Source organism: Melanerpes formicivorus, unplaced genomic scaffold (genome assembly GCF_026170545.1).
Source record: "Melanerpes formicivorus ecotype bairdi unplaced genomic scaffold, bMelFor1.0.p_v2 SCAF_48, whole genome shotgun sequence".
Taxonomy (NCBI): Eukaryota; Metazoa; Chordata; class Aves; order Piciformes; family Picidae; genus Melanerpes; species Melanerpes formicivorus.
The window spans coordinates 2,969,871-2,986,295 of NW_027142400.1; positions in this window are offsets into that span (position 1 = coordinate 2,969,871).

The window sequence follows — 16,425 nt, forward strand, 5'->3', positions numbered from 1 at the left end:
CAACATTTCCTTTCCCAATTAGTGAAAGGTCATGTTATTGCTATAAAGAATTGCATTTTGATTCAGAGAGAGCTGCTAAGGGCCTGCAGCAATGCAGCATACAAGCAGTCACATTGGTCTTACATTAAAAAAAATCCAGCTAGACAAGTAGTGTTATCTCTTTATATAGCATCATTAAGATGGACAAGAGAAAAATGGTTTTGCATACACATTTCATAAGACATATGGAACTGCATTCTGTAACTCCCTTCATCATGCTATGAAACTCCAGCTTTCAGCTCTAATGAGCCCAGGGAACTACTTTATTTATCTTGATATGTGACTCGACATTTACCACAGCATTTATTTGTATGTGGCCTATTACACACAGTCAAGTCTTTTCCCGACCTCCCACAAATGTCTTCTGATAACAGTCAGATCCATACTGATAAATAGCGCTCCTAAAAACTAAATAAATACAAGTTTCTGAGGTCAGTGTGGCAAGATTGTCTTAATCATGCAACCTCTGCTGATGTTGGTGTCTGCCCCTCCTTGGAGGCAGCACAGAAAGCCAAGATGGAAAAAAAAATACAATCAGCTTTATAAAACAGTTAAGAAAACTGGTTCCAGGGCACAGTTGCTGTGGCATTGCCAGCATTCCCAGTCATCATCATTCCCACCAGGACATCAGCCTGCAACAGCCACTGCACTAGACACAGGATGAGCTCACACATGCTCATACACACACTCCTGGCCCCCTATCCATCTGTCCCACCAGGCACTTCCATAATTGGGCAGAAGACTTGCAGTTTGCAGTGAAAAAGATGCAGTAATGTAAACCACTTCAGGCTAGAGGGTGGACTGAGGTTTTAGTTGCCTCTTCTGCTCTTGCAGCAGCAGTTTGCTGCATGCCAGGTCCTGTGGGATAGGTGGGGAACATCTACCTTAGCTGCAAGGAAAGTCAAAGCCAGCCATAAAGCTCCTGGACTCCTTAAATGTCAGCATAATGTAAAAAAAGCAGAAACCTTCTGTTAGAACCTGTTGACAAACTTTGTGGTCTGCAGACCTGGAAATGAAATGTTAAGAAACCAGAACGCCTTCAATTCCTCCCCTTTGAGGCTGGATCTTCTCACCAGGATCTCCTGAGAGATGACAGCACTAGACTAAAGGCCACAGGATTTACTGATGTGCTGATTTTAAGTGAGATGCAGTAGACCAAAGGGCCTTGGTAAATGGGCCTTTCCAAATTCAGCCTACTTCTCCAGGTGGACAGTCCTGGCTTCATTGACAAGCAGGTGACACAGTTCCTCACCCACTAATCAATGTAAAGCAGGAGGAGTACCTGCAATTACATATTCACAAAGGGCGTGGCAGGAATTTGCTGATTTCCATTTGCAAATATTGTATTTATATAGAAGAAAACCTGGAAAGCCAAATGCAGTGGAAAGAAACTGTTAAACCTTGCAAAGTATGGAGTATCCCAAATGAAAGGTGGACCTGCAAGTGAAGATGGCAGAGCTTCCTTCCTCTGGGAAATCAGGGCACACAGGCTGCACATCCTGCATCTCTCAGCATGGTTTCATGTGCTGTCCCATCACATGTGCCTCTGCTTTGCACTGCTTGGGTTATAACCCAATGCTGGGAACCAAATCATAGAATCATAGAATGGTCTGGGTTTGAAGTGACTTCTGAAGGTCATCTAGCTGAACCCCCCCTGCAGGAAGCAGGGGCAGGCTGCTCAGAGCCCTGTTGCGCCCCACTTTGAATATCTCCAGGGATGCGGCCTCAACAGGCCCCTGGGCAACTTGTTCCGGTGTTCCACCACCCTCACAGTAAAAAACCTGTTCCTAATATCCAATCTAAATCTGCTCTTCTCTAGTTTGAAATTGTCACCACTGAGCACTGGGGAGGAAAGGTATTTTGAGAACACTAGAGGCTGGGATACTTGGGTGTGACACTAGCAAAATTATTCTTTGGCACAGTGTAGATTGTAACCCACAACAGTAATTGCTGCCTTCCTGCATGACTTAAAGGAGGCAACACTGCACACTGAAATACTAAATAGCTTTTCTGTAGCCACAATAGAGATACCTAGCTAATGGGTGATTTCAAGAATTAGTCATCAGTGCAGCAGCCACCCATAGCAAATGTCCAACTCTTCAGTGCTGGGGAGGAAGAGAGATCTCACTTCCTGGTGCAAACCAGAGGAAGTGTGATGGAGCAGATGTGCACATTAGGCCATTCAGGTGCCCATTACTTAAGGAACGTTAATTGTGGTTTCTAAAGCAACATGAAGTCTTTAAGGCTATTGTGAAGTGAATGCTCACATCTGCTGGATCATTCCTCCTTGCTACCCAGGGCTTTCTCCTCTACAAACAAGTTTTCAAAAATCTTTTTTTCAACTGACAGAATGGAGGCTTCCCTACAAACTCATTTTTTATGTCTTGCCTGGGTCTTGTTCCTTTAGAGATTTTCAGTTATTTCTTTTACTTCTTCACAAGCCTTAGATGTTCACCACATCTCCCCTCTCAACACTACCCAGTAGTGCCCTTGGACCATGTTCTCCTAATCTTCTCACCCTTCATTCAGCAAATGGGACACACCATGGCACATAATGTACCAGCACACAGAAAGACCATCATTTAAGGATGAGAAATTCATTGCTATTTATCTCAGTAGTTCTCATCAAAGTTGAACAGCACATTTGGGCTGTAATATGTCTCCTAATGCACTACCAAAAGAGCAGGGAGAAAAAAGGGGGGAAAAAAGGACAAAAAAGTTCAATTCTCAAAAGTACTTGTTAATGCTGAAACTGCTGTGGTGGGGAGAGATTAGGTCTGAAAGGGAGGAGGTTATAACAAACTCTTGGGTAGAACAATATTGATCCTGGAGTCATCAAGAGCTATTGAGCCCTATCCAAAAGGCTGGAGCCCTATCCCAAGGGCTGGAGTCCAACGCCAAGTCCCACTGGAAGGAGCAGTGCAGGCTGTAATCTAAGTGTACAGATTAGAGGAAAAGTCAGGATAAAGTTAATAGAGATATGTCCTAGTTAACAGGGGGCTGTTTCTGCAATTCGGTGTCCTTGCAGTCCCTTCTATACTACACCAAGGCTACAAGAAGTGGTGACAGCCATCTGAGCTGTGGGACAGGGACTATACTTTTTATTTTCCTGCACAGCAGACTCCTTTCCTTTGGCAAGGTCCTGACTTCAACTTCACGAAATGTGGTACAAACCCTTCAAAATCTGCATGGGGCTATGCCTGGTTGAAGCTACCCACTCCCTCTGTTTAAAGTGTGGGGGGCAACAGAGTTATTTCCAATACTTCAATTCTGCAGGATCCTGGCAACCACTCACTTGTGACAAACTCGGGTATATAATCCTGGACCACAACAGCCTTAGGGTCCCTTGGTCAAGCAAAAACAGCTGTGAAAGTGATGTGATCTGCAGAGGCCACACTTCATTCAGGAGTGCTATCACTGTTCTGCCCAGGAACAAGTGGTTTGCAGAAAACATCTCTGAGCAGCCTTGTGTCTCTCCCCCCCTGGATGCTTGGGAAGGGGCATTTCGTTCAACCTTTGAGGGATCACAGGACTTGGGGTAACTGAGAAAGAAACCCATAGGAGTCAGAGAAAAAGAAGTGCAAACTGAACTCTTGCACACCCTGGGTGGCCTAGACCTGATCCTGGAGGAACCTTGACAATTTATGAAGATCTCACAGGTAAGACTGTTAATCCTTGACCTGGCAAACACAACACAAACAGTAATCAAGATAACCTTTGCAGTATATCAGTAAGAAAAATATAGGAGGTGCCCCAAAGAGACAAGGTGGCAAAAGTAGAAACTGAGAAGGCAGGAGAGCAGTCTTCAAGTAACTGCCATGCCTCAGGTCAAAAGCCTTCTGTTGGTCTTTGTTTAACTGTCCAGCTCAGCATCTCCTTCTGATCCACTGAAATATCAGAAAGACTAAAGTATTATTATGGAATGCATGAACTGCCTGAGCTCCCATTTTTGTTTGATTTAATTTCTTTACAAGGCCTCTCTCAAGGAGCTCAGATTGCATTTACTTGGGGAACATTTTGTCACATCAGCACATACAGCATGAAATCAATAGCAGCTTATGAAGAAAGACCAAATTCATCTGTTATCCAGAACAACCTCTTAAGCCAACTTTTCTTGGATAGAAAACACAGTTAGGGAAAGGAAAATGTTCCACCTTCCTTCCACTCAACTCAAAACCTCATCCTCTATAACCTTCTGTGCCTGAGGGGGAGAAGTCCATCCCTCTGCGTAACACTATTTCTGTACAAAACCCTGTTTCTGGACAACATAACACTGTTTCTATCCAGGTATGATGTTCTTCTCTCCAGTCAAAGTTTCCACCATCTCATACAAACAACTCTGTACCACAAGCTTCAGTTTACTATTCAGAATCATACTAATTGCACAGTTTCATACATTTCAATACAGCTTGACTTGAAAAATAAACTTTTGCTTTCAGTAGTGCATGAGCAACCCTTCCATGTTAATGTGCAGATTATCATTAAGAGAATCAACACACGGCAAATTTCTGCAATCTGTTTATTTCTCTCCATACACAGAAAAAGATTCTTCATAGAGATGCTTTCAAGAATGATACAGAGGCAATAAAATCTGTAAGGTTTTGAGAGCTGATGCCTGGAGTTGTCATGGATACTCAAGGCATTTCTTAGTCTAAGACTCCTGTGTGCCCTCACACAGATGCTGCTACCATAACCGCTGTCTTTCTTACAGACATGCTGTATCCAGCTTTATGCCCAGCTTCAGCCCTCCAAAGAACACTCTTTTCTGGTAATTCATCTTCCACAGCAAGTGGCCAAATCAAGGTATTTTGTGGGCAAATTCAAACCATGAATTCTGAGCCCCAAGAGCTGATTGTGCCAATGTCTGAAAACTCCTTTCTTCTTCCTATGCTCTGCCACAGCATGTGCTTAGACAGTTCCCAGCATGGGTTTTGGTCATTATTCCTTCTCTTCAAGGAAAATATAAAAAAAAATCAGGCCATGTTGTAAGAGCTGGGACATACTATGAAAGAAATACAAATAATGAATAGAGGAGTTCTCTGTCTTCTCCAGGTTTGTGACACATCAAGAACATCAGCAGTTTTGGTCACAAAATTCCCACCTGATGTACAAAACAACTGAATATCCAGAAAACGTGTGAAAATCTCACAATCTTATTTCTACCACTAGTAGTCAGGACTGGCAATTTAGGAGTCCTGGAATTTTGATTTCTCTGAATTCTGAAGCTTTTGGTGATCAGGGACAAATATATGCAGAGGATGCCCAAAAGGACAAGGGTGGGCATCACCCCCCAGAGGTTGATGTGACTGGTCTCAGGAGCCTTGTTTCATCATTGTTCTCTTCAGGTGTTTCCACTGTGTGTTCCTCTCTAGGACAGATTAAGAAGCCACTCAGGAGCTGGGGGCTGTCACATCTCCTGGTAGCAAAGCTGCTTGTCAGACAACTACTGCAGGATGGAAATTCCTGCCTATGTATGTAAAGATGCTGTAATCAAATGGTTGTCTATCTCCTGGATAAGGATGGAATAGAAAGAGTTCCCAGAAGGAAGATGATACCTGCTTGGATGTCCTGGGACAATGTCAGAAAAGGATGGTTGTGTTGTGAAATGGGAGGGTGGCCTACACCAACATCAGAAGGGGGACCCAGAGCTGGTCTTGGAGCAAATCTCTTTAAATAATGCCTCTGTCAGAGGCTCCTGACAGGCATAAGCTAGAGCACAGGAGCAGGAAGAGGTAAGGAGCCTTGGTGGTGTAGCTCCTTGTTAGTGCATGCAGAGACATTTGACAGCCAGTTGAACATGAGCCAGCAGTGTGCCCAGGTGGCCAAAAAGGCCAATGCATCCTGGCCTGCATCAAGAATAGTGTGGCCAGCAGCAGCAGGGAAGTCATTCTACCCCTGTACTCAGCACTGGTTAGGCCACACCTTGAGTACTGGGTCCTGTTCTGGGCAATGAGCTGGTGAGAGGTCTCAAGCACAAGCCCTACAAGGAGAGGCTGAAGGAGCTGGGGTTGTTTAGCCTGGAGAAGAAGAGTCTCAGGGGAGACCTTATTGCTCTCTACAACTACCTGAAAGGAGGTTGTAGACAGGTGGGGTTGGTCTCTTTTCCCAGGCAACCAGCACCAGAACAAGAGGACACAATCTCAAGCTGCACCAGGGGAAGTTTAGGCTCAAGGTGAGGAGAAAGTTCTTCACAGAAAGAGTGATTTGCCATTGGAATGTGCTGCCCAGGGAGGTGATGGAGTCACCATTTCTGAAGGTGTTCAAAAAAGGATTGGATGTGGCACTTGAAGCCATGGTTTAGTTAGTCATGAGGTGTTAGGAATTAGGTAATAGGTTGGACAATGATCTCTGAGGTCTTTCCCAAACTTGTTGATTCTAGGATTCTGTGTCTTCATTTGCATCTGTCAATGAGCATGTGAAGTGGTCTTCTCAAGTGAAAAAAGAAATTATGAACACCTGACTGGGCTTGTGCTCTTTAACCTGGATTGGGTGACTGCAGTGTGAGGTGACTGGGTAGCAATGGGTTATCCTGACAGACCATGGTATCCTCCTCCAAAGACATGGCAAAACCACAATCAGGGACAGAAGTACCATAACTGAAAGAGGGTAGATTTATTGTGAGGGTGGTGAAACACTGTTGCCCAGATATGTTGTGGATGCCCCCTTCCTGGAAGTGTTCAAGGACAGGTTGGATAGGGCTCTGAGCAGCCTGATGGTGGAAAGTTTCCCTGCCCACAGCAGAGGGGTTAGAACTAGATGATCTTTAACGTCTCTTCCTCCAACCCAAACCATTCTATGATTCTATGATAACGCAGTGATCCAGCTCTACCAAATACTCTTGGCCATGGGCATGACATACAAGGGCAGCAAAAGCATCTCCTGGTGTCGTGGTAGGGCTAAATGGGCCCAGCACAAACCCAGACATATCCTGGAATGTCTAGACATGGTCCCCCGCTCTCCTCTCCCTCTTGCAGGAGTTGGGGTAACGTGGGAAAAGGGACAAAAGGACAGGCCCAAAGATGTCTGGTAAACAAGCCTCCTCCCAGGGTAAGAGCACATGTACTGGCCACTGCTTCTCCCCAACCAGGCCCAAGTTTCTGCCTTTTACTGCCACAGCCTGGCAGAGTCCCTTTTCATTGGGTAACTGTTTGCTGGCTTTGGTTGCCCTATTGGTCCAGCTGACTCTCAAGCAAGTGATAAATATGGTCTAGTTTGTAGTTGCCTTGCCTTGCCTGCTTGGACCTGCCTTGCTTTAATTTTCCTTTCCTGGACTGCCTTGCTTCGAGTTGCCTTGTCCAAGACCTGGGATAGAAGCCATGAGCCTAGTCACTGCAAGCTGAGAATCCATGAGCCTTAGCATCCCAGCCTTGCTTCCCCTTGCAACTAGAATTCGAGCCGTGCCTCAGTTTACCCAGGAGGAGGCAAGAAGTCTTCGCTGAACGTGTCACATCAGCCGTCATCCTGCTGGAGCCAGACCAGCCATCACAGACCGCGTGGCGTTCCCTCTGGCAACCAGCCGTGCCTGGTGCATGAGAGAGCCCCCAAAAGCCTCAACGGCTAATATAGCAGCAGCACCCCCCCTGTTTGGGATAGAACCCTTCATGAGTAATTAATTCATTGCTTCCTTGGCTTAATGGTTCTTGTCAAGTTTCCTCCCCCCTCGGTCGATGCCATTTTGCACCAGGGAATTCTCTCTGTTATTCCTTCCAGTTTGCTAAAAATTGTTATATTACCTGATTATTGTACTTTTGCACTGTAAATATATATTCTAGCTGTATATCAAACCTATTCCATATGTTTCTGGCAATTTTTCATATTAATAAAAAGTTGTTAATATTTTTATTGATATGCATATTTGTCATATGGTTAATTTTATAACTTCATAAGACCCGGGAGCCTGATGGCTCTCCAGTACACAGCTCAAGCTGGGAGCTGAGTGCCTGAATGTGGGCAGAGCCCCTGAATGTGAGAATCACAGCTGCAACTGAAAGCCAGAGAGGCACAGTCTTCAAGGTTAGATGATGACCAGTTTAGGGCCTGTCTCTATATTTGGCAGTGACGCATTTAGCTAGAAGCAAAAACTAATTTTCTATTGATCTGTAGGAAAGACAACCATGACCGAAGGTCACAGGAGCACTGTCAGTGGTAACCCATATGTTGCCAAGGTTCAGACTGTTTGATTCTCCTGTGCTCAGCTCTGAAGAGAAGGAAAAGTCTACAGTCAGCTTGGGTAGCAATTACACCTTTAGCTAAAACCTGCTCTTCCTAAGAGCTATCAAAAGAGATTGTTCTGTGTGAAGAGGGCACAGAGGTATGCAGGGACCTCACAGAGGCTGAGCATCCATCAGAACAGCAGCTGGGCAAGTGCTGTCCTCAGCCTTCCTCCGGCCTCCGCCACAGAACTGTGGGCACTTTGTTTACCCTAACAGAAGCAAGACAGATGGTGATTTTGTCAGCCCAGGAATACACATGCCCTACCAGTCCTCAGTCTCATGTTTCCTCTGCCCTCAGTTCTCTCACTTTTGTCTCCCATCCAACATGCACTTTAGCCTATAACTCTCTGGGGAAGAGGCTATCACATGTGAGACTGGCTTGGTGCTTAGCCAGACTTGCTTTTCAAATATAAGTGGAGCTGTCAAGTATCTCCAACAGCACAGTGGAGCAATGCACACAGATTTCAGTGCCTTGGTCCAGCTGACACAGTCACAATGTGTGTTTACAAGGTCAGCCCACATTAAGCAAAAATAAGGACATCAGGCGTTATTTTTATTGGCCTTCCGCCATGCAATTCAATTGTGTTTGCTTCAGCTTTTGTTTGCTTTAATTTATCCCTCATTACAGGAAAGCATCAGCAAGAGAACTTTGAGCAATCTCAAGTCTCATTAAGTTAACAATGACTGGCAGAAATCAAGCCCAAACAGACTTCTCAGTTCCATCAAAAACCATTTTGCTACACCTATACTTTTAACTACGTGAGAGATTTTGAGTCATGTGCTTCTGTGTAGATTTAAGCATGTAGATAAACTGGACAGGACTGGGCTTCAAAGGCCTTACTGGAACATGCTTTCTGCTTTATATCTCCAGTATAGGGCACTTGACTGCTCCCATTGGAGCATGCTTCAGTTTGCAATGTAAATGGAATTGAATCAGGCCAAAAAAAATCTTAAAGAAGTGAACTGCATTTTTTTCAGGGCAGATGAATAGCAATAACCCTGGAGAAACCACATTGTGCTCCAACTGACTCAATTCACACTTCTCTTTCACTGGGGAAAGAGGTATTTGGCCTTGTTCCTCCTTGGAGCAGCCATCTACTTAGTAGTCCCCTTGTGCCCAGGATCACAGCCCAGTGCTGAGTATTTCTTCTTTCTGTGTGCCAGGGAAAAGAGCTGTGCAACATTTTACAGACCGGGAGATGAGATACAGATGTGGCCTGCCCTTGGACACAAATTTCAGCCCAGGCCCTGTGCACCCTTCAGCCACCAGACCATCTTAGGTTTTCAATCAGGCTAAGTCAGTCAGTTTGGAAACAAAGAATAGTCTCCTGCCATCTCCCTTTCTGCCATCTGTGTATGCGTTGCAAAAAGCAGTAGCAGGATGTCCTTGTGTTGCACGCAGCTGAGCATTGCTGTGAGCATGTCTGGGTTTCACATTCCTTCCCTGGCCACAATTAATGGCTGATTTCTGTTTCAGTGTTGGTTTGATGTTTTTCTTTAACTGTTGCAAAACTTATGTGGCAAGGATAGCAGTGTGCAGGAGGAATAGGTACCTCGTGAATCATATAAGATAGTTTAATCACATACCACACAGATGGTTTCTATTGTATTGGACCATAGTCATTCCATGATTTACATGGGATTATACTTTTACCATATATTGTCACCATCCCTGCTACTCTCTTGATTTACCATCATCTGTGCCCAGATTCATGGTGGGGGTCTATGTCCAAAACAGAGAATCACCACTCCAGCATGGTTACCTATATCCCACTGCCCTTGCAGAAGGACCTAGTTGTATTTTCCTTCTTCACTTGCTGCCCTACACCCCACTGCTGCACACCTGAGGCCTCCCAAAGAGCCAGTCTTCACCCTTAATAACAGTAATATCCAGGGAATAACAGAAACAATGGACACAGGAATCAGAGAACATGTAAAGGTCTTACAATATCCTGTTACTGCAATGAATCCACAGCTCTGCCACAAAAGCAGTAAGCTTGCATTTTCCTCTGTGTCATTGTCACTGACTGCTTGGTGACAAACTCTTAGTTATCCTCTTTGCTGTCTCAACCCATTTCACTTGTTTCAGGTCTTCTTTACTTGAAGCTCTCTGACCTCAAGCAAAGCCAGTGAACTGTTGTCACAGGATTTAACAGCAAATTTCCCATTTCCCTGGCTATGTCTGTTCACATTGAACTGGGATGGCTGCAGCACCCCTGCACTGCTAGACACAAACTGACTCTGCAACACAATCAACACAGATTAAATGGCCACGTGGGCCAGGAAACATGCTCTACCTGTCTGCACCAGCGAAGGACCAGGGTGTGGAAGGCCATTAGATCTTGAAACACCATCTTTTTCCTCAAAAGGCTAGCTCCAGCCAGTTAATGCATTTTATTTTCCTCATGGAGTACTTTGGTGTATTCCAGCAAGAGGTAGGCTTGCTAAGGGCTCCGTTTCACAGCCTTGCCGGTTTTACTTCATTTTCAAATTATGCTTTGCAGACTGGAACATGCACGTTTTCAACTACCTTGCAGAAAATGAAAGACAGAGAAGAGTCACTGTATTCTTGGCCAGGGAGAACACATCAGCCAAGCCAGGCTGGGCAACATGCAGAGGCAATAACCCCAACTGTGCCCTGTGCCCCAGGGTAGCTGCTCACCTTCACACCTTCCCAGGACCTCAGATGACAGCTTTTGCAGGTGATACCAAATGGCTTATGGCCAGCAAAGGTGACCTTATGATGATGAGCAAACAGGTGTTGAAGTGGCAGAGGAGATCTGTGCAAACAGAAACAAAATTCTTCTTTTACATTCAAATTGGAGGAGCCAAATGAGACCTTGGGCAGATAGCTCTGTGGAAATGTTGGTTAATACAAGGAGGAGAGAAGAAATCTCAAATTAAATGTGAGGAATTGATAAGGAGGGAAAAAGCAAACAGATCAGGGACAAGAAATCATGCCATAACAAAACTTCATGGCAACTCCAGCTTGAGGACTGTGCATAGTTTGGGTCACTCTGTCTTAAAACGATGGTTGTAGAAGAGCAGAAGATCCAGAGCAGAGGTATGGAGTTAGCAGAGTCATGGCAGAGCTTGTGGGTAAGCAGGACAGGACTCTTCAGGATGGAAATGGAACAACTGAGGATGGCGGTCTTCAGACTAATGGAGGACTAAAGAGAGTAGAAAGAGGAAATCTGTATCATCCTACATGAAAAGCATCAGATGAAGCTGATAGGGGCATGACTCAGAACCATAATACTGAGGCTTTTTTCACTCAAGGTATAATTAGACTGCAGCAGCTCCTGCTGCAGGATGCTGTGGTTGCTAAAACCTACGCTGGATGCAGAAAGCATCCAGTCAGTGATGGAGAGGGGGCAAGAGGAACTAAATAGCATTGAAAGCTCTTAAATACAGACACTGCTCTGGCTCAGGAAATGTGCACGCCACAAATTACTGTGTCTGAGACAATATATAGGGGTGGATCATGCTTCTTCCATCCCTCCTGCTTTTCCTGAGAATCTATTCCGACCACTGTCATGAAGAGGCCATAGGGCTGGAGAAATGTTTTTCTTGACCCATGCATCTATCCTGCACTCGTTTCCAGACTCCCCAGCTGTTTGAGGCTTGTGGATTGTGTCATTTGGCTCCATACTATCTGAATTTTTTGTTTATTTTAATAATTTTGATGTAGTGCCCAGAGGTTCAGGAGAAGCACAGAGTGCCTCTATGAAAGGTCACCCTCAGACTCTGCCAAACCTCAACCCCACTCATTTTGAATCCCAAAAGTAGCCTGAGAAATCAGATTGCTAAATCAGTCTTCTCATAGCTCTTTCCCCAAAACATCTTCTGTGCTCTTTCTTCTTGCCACCCAGCAGAAAAACAAAGTAAGGCTGGTACTATGTTAAATCCATAAAAAGTCTTCAAAAGAAAGGCACCACACTTGTAAATTCAAGTCAACATTTGCTCACCAAAAGCTCCCTAATCTTTTCACTGGGAAGGTCTGCTTTCATAGAAGCCTGGAGCTCTGCCTCACATCCTGTGTGTAGCGAGGACATGTGTTTATGCTCCAGTCATGTCAACAAGAACAAACATCCCAAGTAAGCATCACTTCTTGGTTTAATGCCTTGAGAAAGCAATGAGTTGTGGGAAATTTCTCAGGTTTTTGGGAGCCTGACTTCCCAGGAAGCAATACAAAAATGTAGGTCCTCGATCCCAAGAAGCTTCTAACTGGGAAGGACCATCCAGTGGCACAAGAAAATATTTTCTGTCCTACCTGGTCTCATCCAGGCATGGTGCAGAAAATAGACTCTTGACTTTGGGGAGATACAGACTCCTCTGGTTTACACTTAATTATGTTTTCCATCTCTTTGTTTGCTCTTTCTCTTAGTACAATAGGTCAGTGTTTAAAAAATATAGAAAAATAAGAGTGTTCCTCACCCCAGTTCTCTGCTCCATCAACCTCCTTGTTACACCATGCCTGGGAGCAAACTCTTCAGACAAAGACCACAGAGCTTTCAGCTTCTGTTTCTTTTCAGGTGGGTTAGAAGTGATGACCCATTACACATAAGCACTCAGATAAGCTGTAAGTAAGCTTGGCCTGGCCACAAGGCTCACAGGATGATGACATTGCTGGAAGTGGGTTCTGGGCCCCCCCAGTTGACCTTCCCATTCAATGCAAGACCATTGCCAATAGCAGCTCAGGTTGCCCATAGTTTTCCCTAGCATAAACTTGGAACACCTCTGAGCAGAGCATCCACTACCTCTCTGGGCTGCATCACCAGGGAAGATGTTTTCCCCTGGTATTGAATCTGAACTTTCTAAACCACAGCCTGTGCTGATTTCCCTTGTTGTATCACCTGCTGCTACTGTCACCCTTGTAACCACCCTTCTTGTAGTTTACAAGTAAATTCCTTTTATCTCCCTTTTTGCCAGCTTAAGCAAGCCCAGCTTCTATAACCTCTGTTCATCAGCCACATGATCTAGACTTCTCCACTCAACCCTTTCCCTAACATCACTGGGACAACTCTCTCCTTCATGTGTTTTCAGAGTGGAGGACTTCAGTGGGGATTCTTCTAGTGAACAACTGTGGTTTTCTGAAACTAGTGGCTGCCAGGACAGGCTGCTGACCCACCAAGCCATCTTGATGTCATCTCCCAACACAACCTTGGCGGAGCTGCAGGAGAGCCAAGGTTCAAGGACAGCTTTTGACGTTGGTATCTATTATCAGCACCTCAGTGGTGCAGCAGTGCTGCTCTGCCTATGCTGGCAGAGCCAAGCAGCTCCAGGTGAACCTGCCAGCAGAGGAACTTGTCCCCAGTCCCCACTTCTGGCCAGAAGAGAGGTATCCAGCTTCATCCTATCTGAGGCAAAAGAGGAATTTCATCAATTCTGAAACCATAAGAGTCCAGCAGTGTGCAAACATCTGAGGCTAACATAAACTCTGCATTTATGAAAATGGAAATCAGATGGTATCTAAGTGAACACAGGTCCCCAAAGGAGCAGCACTTGGTCATTTCTCCACAGGCAGGGGAGCAGGTCCTCTGGGATCTGTTAGACTTTTCCAAGCAAATGATTCAAGCCACACTACAGCCTTGCTTTGACATACTCTTTAAAGCACGCAGAAACATGAGCTTGTGTCGTGCCTGGCATGCCTTGACTGTTTTTAAGGGCTTCTGACAACACGTGATTTCTCAGAATCACTGCTTTTCCCGCAGCCTTCCAGCCAGGCCAGCCCTAAAATAAAAGCCCAGCACTCTGATGAGCTAGGAAAAGGAAAGTCCTAAATACAAGTCTTAATCCCAGAGCATTCAGCTCAGACACTGGTGAAAACCAGATCACACAGGAGCAAGACAACAGCTTGGGTTTGCATGCACAGCCTTGCAGCAAGATGGGACAGGCAAACCCACTACTCTTTCCTACAGCTAGCACACACATGACAAAACATGACAGGGCATGGGGCAGTGGTGCCACAGCTTTAAAATGGAAACCGAGTCACAGTGTTGCTCCCTGACAACTCTTCCCAGGACCATATGCTAAAGTTTCCCTGGGCATCTTGCAGCCTTTTCAGCCTGATGTTCGGCTGCAGAAGTGATTTATCTGCAGTTCACTCACTCAGGGTAGTTATCAATCCCAAAACAGCCCTGTGCTGCCCCAAAGGCACTCAAGTGAGTGAGGCAGCCTGGTTGTCCTCAGCCTCTGGACTATCCTCTTTCTTAGATCTCATATAAGTCCCAGGCTGCTATTTTGGGGAGACACCCTTTTCCTTCTAGCGCCCCCTACCCTTCTGCCCCGCCACTGTTTCCAAAGAGGTTTGACCTGTGCAGCCCTGCTTCAACCCCAGGAATGCCTTTTGTGAGCCTCAGCCTCCATGGACACCCTGGAAAGCATTCTTTATCCCTGCAATTAGTGTGTAGGGCACACAGCTTTCCTGATCCCCCTCTTCACAAGCTGAGAGAAGAGATTGTCCCTGGGCAGAAGAAGGTGCCCAGGAATGGGGAGACCAGAGGGATGCTGTGTCTCAGGACAGGAGCTGGAAAAATTAAATTGATGGGGACAAGTTGCAGCAGATACAGATACAACCCAGAGCAGGTCAGCTTAAGGGGAAAGTGGAATTTAGAGGAGCATGCACTTCCTCACCAAACAATATTAAAGGCATGAAGAAATCTCCCAGTGCAGAGGGAGGATGTGCAGCATGATCAGAATTCAGCTGAAACATACATTCTTTAAGCCTTTGAAGTTTAAGAAGGAATTACAGAAAGCAGACAAATTATTCAGATTCCAGGAGCTTCATGTAAAACTGTGGCACAAGCATCTGGGGACCAACTGGAAAGCTGAAGTGCAGATGCCAATACCAAGGGATAAGAACCAGCAGGGAACCACAAATGTAAGCACTGGGAGGTGCATCTGCTCCAGCATCATCCTTGACTTAAGCAGCTTCTCTCACTCCTCATCATCACCTCCCCCTCCCCAGCCCCCAACAGTTGCAATAGCACCAAGGGAGGGAGACACAAGTAGTGGGAGCTGCTTATGCCAATGACCCTGCCAAAAAAATAAATTCAATAAGATGATGCTAACAAACTGTGTGTCCAATTGCAGCCCAAATAAATGGGAGGCTTCCAGAGGAGGATTTCATCCACCCAATTTGTCTCAGGCAAACATATTTGGAAAACTGGTCAAAGCCATCTAGCAACCATCCACCACCATAGCCAAAAGCAAAGTGGCTCTCTAGGTAAGGGCAAGCAGTGCTGATGATAAAAGAGGGAGAGATGTAAGCCCTGGGGTTGTTTCCTAGAAAAATATTGTTAGCATTAAAGAGCTTAAAGTACAAGGAAAATACCAATACAATAAAATGAGATTGTTTTAATTAAATTTGTTCTGCATAAATCTATTTGCTTTCCCTCCATGGTAGGAGTTTCTTGTCCCTGACAGCAGAGAAGCTGCAGATGTATTCTTTACTTTAGTAAGGTTTTGGACACCATCACAAGTAACATTCATGTAAACAAGTGAGGCAGGGACTTGAACACCGCCCCTGAAGGTAGCAACAGTGAGGAGGCAGTGGAGCAGGACGGGTGACACTGTCAGCCATGGCTTGGCACAGGTCTGAAGAGCACCACACATCTCTCTGGGTGTACAGACCTTGGGCTGGGGGTTTGGTCTTGCAGAGCTTTTTGAAGACAGACATAAAACTGGATGGAGATTCATGACCAGAGTGAAACTGCATGGTGTTTTGAGTGTGAGTCTACAAGAGTCAAGTCTTGGTCAGGTTCATTAATGATTTGGATGCTACAATGCAGAAGATGCTCACAAGATGTTCAGGAACTGCAAGTGTGGTAGCCAGGGATAGGGGACAGTATCTAATCTTGGAGTTATCTAAAAACTTAAAAATTAATAGGATGCAATTCAACCAGAACAAGCACAGCAATGACACAGAAGCAGACAACTGAAAATGGCCCATTCTGTAATAATGCTGCAAAATCCCCAATACTCCGGAGTAATGACAGGTCATGAATGGGTTGTATCAACACAACCACGTGAAAAGGGAAACCTCTAGTCCCTCTAGCTGGGACTTGCAAAGAAAAGTGACGCTTGGACAACACAGAAAGAAACTCCAACTGCTCCAACTGTCATAGTCAGGGCTCAGCTACTGTACAGTGTTTGCTCTTGGCACTCTGGA